Here is a 6,105-nt window from a genome sequence, read left to right on the forward strand (position 1 = left end):
GAAACATCTCAGGGACTCTAATTCTCCCACTGGGAATTTGGCTCTGTGGTCCAACTACATGCCAACATTTCTAGGTCTGCACTATACAATGGAGTATCATTTTCTAACAAGAAACAATTAAAAAGAGGGATTCAGGCACAAAGGGAAGTTGCACAAGCAGGAAACTACAAGAGAGACTAGGGCAGATCTCTCTGGTGACTACAGGGTCCTTGTAGGGGCACTTCAGTTTGGTTAAGGGCAACGTGCAAAGCAAATAAAACACTTTTAGGGCCCAGATTTGGGGCATAAGGTGCCAGTGTGTGACCTTTGGAACAAATCCAATAGTCCTTAAGGTTCTGTGAGAAAGAATCCCATCTGCACAGTTCTTCCTAGAAACTATACATTCCTTGATCCACCTAAGATTATTTACATCCTTTTTAAGTACATATCTTTGTACAACATATCTCTATTTAAATAGAAAATGTAAAATAGCTATGTGGATACAGAAGAAGGAATTAAATTAAGGCAGAAACTGCAAGGATAGCCTGTTGCTGTAAAATGCCTCCTTAGTGATGTTTAGGTGAGAAAATACAGGGCCACAGACTCTAGCAGGCTCAGAGGTGAAGTGTCTCTTCACCATGGCCAGATGATGCTAAAGGATTGGCTTCATCCTACCACTGCCACCACTAGGTCTCCTCCCCCCCCACCCCGAATCACTAGCCTCCTCCAGCATTGACTTTTGTGTTTAGGTTTTGGCCACTGCAGCCTTGACCCGCTGGGCTCAGGCCATCCTTCCACCTCAGACTTCCGAGTGTCTGGAACTACAGGCACGCACCACCACACCCACCTGGCTTATGTTTTGATTTATCATAGAGATGACGTCTCACCAAGTTGCCCAGGCAGGTCTCAAACCCCTGGACTCAGGCAATCCTCTCGCTTCAGTCTCCCAAAGTGCTGGGATTACAGGCTTAAGCCACCACGCCTGGTCTAATCATCTTCTTTAAGGTAATATGTCCCCCATGCCACACTCACTAGACGTCATCTCATTTTACTTTCTTCATAGCACTTATGAATTTCCAAAAGCAACTTGCTTATTGTCTTGCCTATTGTCCATCGTTTGCTGTCCTCCTTGCTAGAGCCCTATCCCTGACTAACTGGTTTTCCACTATCCCTCTAGTCAGGGCCAGCTACATAATTCACAGGGTCCAATACAAGAGCAAATGCAGGGCAGCTTGTCGAAAATGCAAGAGAAAAGTTGTTTTGTTTTGTTTTTCCTTTCATCTGTGATCTCTCTCTCTCTCTCTTCAACCTGTCACAGAGTTTGCCATTTGTAATTTCATATCTTGTCCCAACTACGTGGCAAGTAAAGATCTCTCACAGGTGCCCAAAGGCCCTTCCACTGTGACTTAGGACACAGGGCATGTGCACCCAATCCTTCTGCTTGTGCCCAGACCCCTGCCAGGGTTAGAGGGAGCAGATGGTTTAGGACCCATCCTGGGGAGGCAGGAGGCACTGGAGAATTCTCCAAGCCTTTGATAAACACCTCACTATCCTATGGGACTTCACTTAGAAAATACAGATCAAAAAATAAAAATATTAAGAGTTTCGATATGGTGACTGCAGGATGCCCTTCTAAGCATGGTGCCCATGAGTCCAGTCTTGTCCCAGAAAATGCTTGGTATGGTAGGAAGTGAAAGAATAAATGGAAAAATAAGCAGGCAAGTAAACCAATAATTTCACAAACCACTTCTATGGTGCTATCTTATGGGCAAACTGGCTTGCTTTTTATGAATGAGTAACTCTTCCGTGACCCAGCATACCACCCATAAGTCTCTGAAGACATGGAAAGATGAGCAGCCTCCTTTCTCATACAATCTGCAATGTAGTATAGGCTGAGTATCCCCAGTATGAAAATCCAAAATGTTCCAAAATCCAAAACTATTTGAGTGTCAACATGAAACTCACAGGAAATGCTCACTGGATAATTTTGGCTTTGGGCTTTTGGAATTAGGGATGCTGATCAGGTAAGCATATAATGCAAATATTAAAAAAAAAAATCCATGGAACTGTGCTGCCCATTGAAACTTTACTGAATAAAAAAAAATGTGGTACACATACATGATGGAATATTATGCAGTCATAAAGGAGAACAAAATTATGGACTTGACAGCAACTTGGATGGATTTAGAGTCTATAATATTCAGTGATCTATCACAGAAACAAAGAACTGAGTACCATATGTTCTCACTCATAAGTGGACCCTGAACATTTACCATAATACTAGAAGAAAGGGATTGGCAGCAGCCAGAAACTGCCAGGGGAAGGGCAGGATGGGGGCAAATAACATTAATAAGGGTACCTGATCTCAAACCAGGCAAAGTGTGAACCAAAGGTATACTCAATCTTCACCTGTATGTGACCACTTGTATACCTAATCCTGAATTGTAGCCCACATCTTTAAAATAAAATAAATTCAATAATAATAATAATAAATCCAAAATTAAAAACACTTCTGTTCCTGAGCATTTCAGATAAGGGCTATTTAACCTGTGGGATAAGTATGTCAATGCCCTCAAACAACTACCCTTTGAGGAAAAACAGAAAAGGGACCCAAGATACAGAACGATGGCCCCTTAGAGTTCTATATAGCTTCAGGGATCACATTTTTTGAAAATGGTGGTATTTAAGTGGACCTTTAAAAAAGATATGGAATTTAGTCATAAAGAGAATCCAGGAGATGGTAACAATGTCAGCAAAGACAGAGAGTGAGAAATATGAGCAGTACAGAAGCAATGGTGCTTAGAAGGAGAACTGGAAAACAGTTTGAATAGGTAGTTCAAGATGAAATACAGAGGGACTTGAAGACATTGAGTATTTCTGAGCAAAATATGGGCACTGTCAGGCAGAAATGGGGCTGCCCTAGAATATAGTTATCTACTACTATGCGACAAGTTATCACAAATTTAACAGCTTAAAATAAATATTTGTTATTTCACAGTTTCTGTGTTTCAGAAATCTGAATACAGCCTAGCTATGTCCTCTGCTACAGGTATCTGATAAGGTTGCTATCAAGGTACAGGCCAGGGCTGGGGTCTCATCTGAGGCTTGATTGGGGAAGCGTCCATGCTCAAATGATTGTTGACAGGATTCAGTTTCTTGTGGGCTCTTGGATGGAGTGCCACAGTTCCTTACTGGCTGTTAGCTAGAGACCACCCTCTGCTGCTTGCCATATGGGCCTCTTCAACATGCCATCTTGCTTCATCAAGGCCATCAGGGAGAAAGTCTGCTAGCAAAACAGAAGTCATAATCTTATATAATTTAATTGTGGAAGTGACAACCCATTGTCTTCTCCCTAATCTACTGGTTGCAAGCAAGTCACAGATCTCATCATACGGAGAAGGGATTTTACAAGGGTGTGAATACCAGGAAATAGGTGGCATGAGGACAAATTTAGGACAGATTGGCTTGGTGGAAAGATCTAAGATGTAGAAATTGTTAAAAAGGCCAGGAAGGAAATAATTAGACTCAGTGAAAAGAGTAGATTTAGGAATAAGGAACATTTTCAAGGGCATTCTCAGTGGTACAATTCACAGGACTTGGCAACTAGGTTTATGCATACAGTAAGAGAGTGGGAGAAAGTAAATGAAGATCCCAAGGTTGAACTTGAGTAACTCAGATTAGTGGAGTAGTTAAGAGAAAGAAAGAATAGAGGAGAGGCTGGTTGCAGTTGTTTGGGTGGGACAAAGAGAATATACTGAATTAGGGATCCTAGACTACTATTCAAGGTGATCATATACTTAGCAATGCTGAATTTCAAAAAAAGCTGTCAAGGCTAGAAATCTATATTTGAGAGTCATGTACACAGCTGATGGCATTTGATTGGATAAAGAGAATGGTGCTATCTCCAGAGATTTTATCAGCTTGGCATGAGGAAGCTCTGGCAACTCCCCCATCCCCACCCCCCATGGGAATTCTAGCCTGACTTCCAGGCTGGAATTATTCAGAGGGCTGGAAGAGGACCTTCAAGTCAAAACAAAAACTTTAGTATGTCTGTGAGTTCTGCCAAGAGCCAACCACTTGGAACACTGATCTCACCAGGATTTTTCCAGAGACAGAGAAAGGTTTAAATGCAGGCAAAGGCCCCCAAAATACACAAATACACACTCAGACTTGTAAATAATAATAACACTTTGATTTTGTATTGCTTCTCAACATTTTCAAATCAACTATATCACCAGTTGAACCTTGGAACCAACTTGTATTTAATTCTACAGATGAGAAAACTAAATCAGACAGCAGCCATGACTAGAATCAGTGCTCTCTTTATTCCATGTTCCAAAATCCCAGACCCAGAATCTGAGTCTAAGATGGGTTTTTCTAGATTTTCAAACACAAAGTCAAGGAACTGCTTACTTAACACAACTGGGCACACATATCCCAAAGCTTTCCCGAAGATCAATTAAATTTGGAAACCCCAAAGACCCAAATTTTCTAAGTAAAGAAATGATCTTGGTATACTGAATCAGGTGGGAATAAGGAACCCCTGGTGTCCCCAGAGAAACTGTCTTTTTGTGGGAAACTCAAGTTTAAGGTTAAGGAAATTAGCTGACTTCCCAGTTGCAGTTACCTAGTATGGAGCTGAGCAAACTTTCAAGCCAGACCAAAAACCCAAGGCATTCCCCATTGCCAATCCATATCATAATCAATGTTGATTGAATGTCTGAACGTAATTTGAATGAAAAGCATTTCAAAGCACAAAGGTTCTGGTCCCAATAAGTTTAGTCTATATAATCAAATGCATTCTTTCTGGCCCAATCAGCAGAGACTTGGCAGAATAAAAGCCTTTGGTATGAGCAAAAAAATCCAAGCTTAAATCTTACAATTGCCCCTTTGAGGGTCGTTGACTAGGCAAGTTTTACAGTGGTGTACTGAAATGAATACTGCCTCTATGCAAAGCAACAGGAGGTCACATTATAATTAGAATGCAATCAGTGGAATTGGTTATGGCTTGGTTTTCTTCCTGAAATGACAATCTATGCCACATCTGCCATTACATTAATATTTTCTGCATTACTAGAAGAACAGAGAGAGAAGGGGAGGGGGAGGGAAAGTCAGTGTCTTCCCACTGAGCAGCTGATAGAGTTGTCTTTAGCTAGGAGTCCGCATGAGCTAATCAAGGTCCAAACAGTTCACCTTTAAAATACCCAAACCATCTGGCAGGCTGTCCCATGATAAATCTCAATGATAAATGTCTCCGTTTTGATGTTACAAAGGAACCGCAGACCTGCTCAGTTCTGGCACAGCTGAAAACATACTGGCAACAGTAGAATAGAACTCAGATGTCCCAAAATAGAGAAGTAAATCATTTTGACCTGCAGGGCATAATATATTTAGAGAAAGCCTGATTGTAATAAAAAGGTTGGACTCATCACAGTTTCTGATCTAGGAGTGGCAGTGTATTTTTTGGTAATACTTTTTGGTTTAGTGAAAACTCCAGCGTGTGTAATTTAAAAGCCTTCATTCTTTTTGTTGCTGTTGTTCCCCCCTTCTTTTTGGGAGTCTTCAGACATCTCCCTCTGCCACTTGAGAGCTACAGCAGTCCCCTCTCTCTGGTTCTCAGACATCCTGCAGGGGAACTGTTGAGGCGAGCATGCCTTCAGAATGATTAATCCACTCGCCTTTCAGAGGTCTGTTTTGCTGGGCCCACGGCCACTGCCAAGAAAGGACACACTGTGACCACCAGCACCAGGAAGCGAAGGCACAGCCTCCAAACTCAAGGTTAGTCCAGACCGGGTGCCGAGAGGGGATTGTAAAATAAATTATGTTGTGTGGTTTTGGAAGGTAGACTTTTATGTCCAGCCAAGCTTCAGAGACAAATTATGGAGTGGTCAGTTGACCTTATTTATTTCATCTTTTCCCCCACAAAGTTAGGAAATTAATTAAACATGGATATAAAGTGTTAAGGGCAAGGTACTAAAGCTTCCGGGTGCTAGAGGGCCCTACCCGCTTCCCTGGCTGGACACCCTGGCTGGTCCTGAAGTTCAGGGTGAAGGATCTCAGCCTAACACAGGGTGGCCAGTAAAAACAGGGACTCATTGGCTCAAGGTCTCCTGAGGAGCTGTCTGG

Source organism: Carlito syrichta, unplaced genomic scaffold (genome assembly GCF_000164805.1).
Source record: "Carlito syrichta isolate Samal-C Ts95f unplaced genomic scaffold, Tarsius_syrichta-2.0.1 Scaffold311316, whole genome shotgun sequence".
NCBI lineage: Eukaryota > Metazoa > Chordata > Mammalia > Primates > Tarsiidae > Carlito > Carlito syrichta.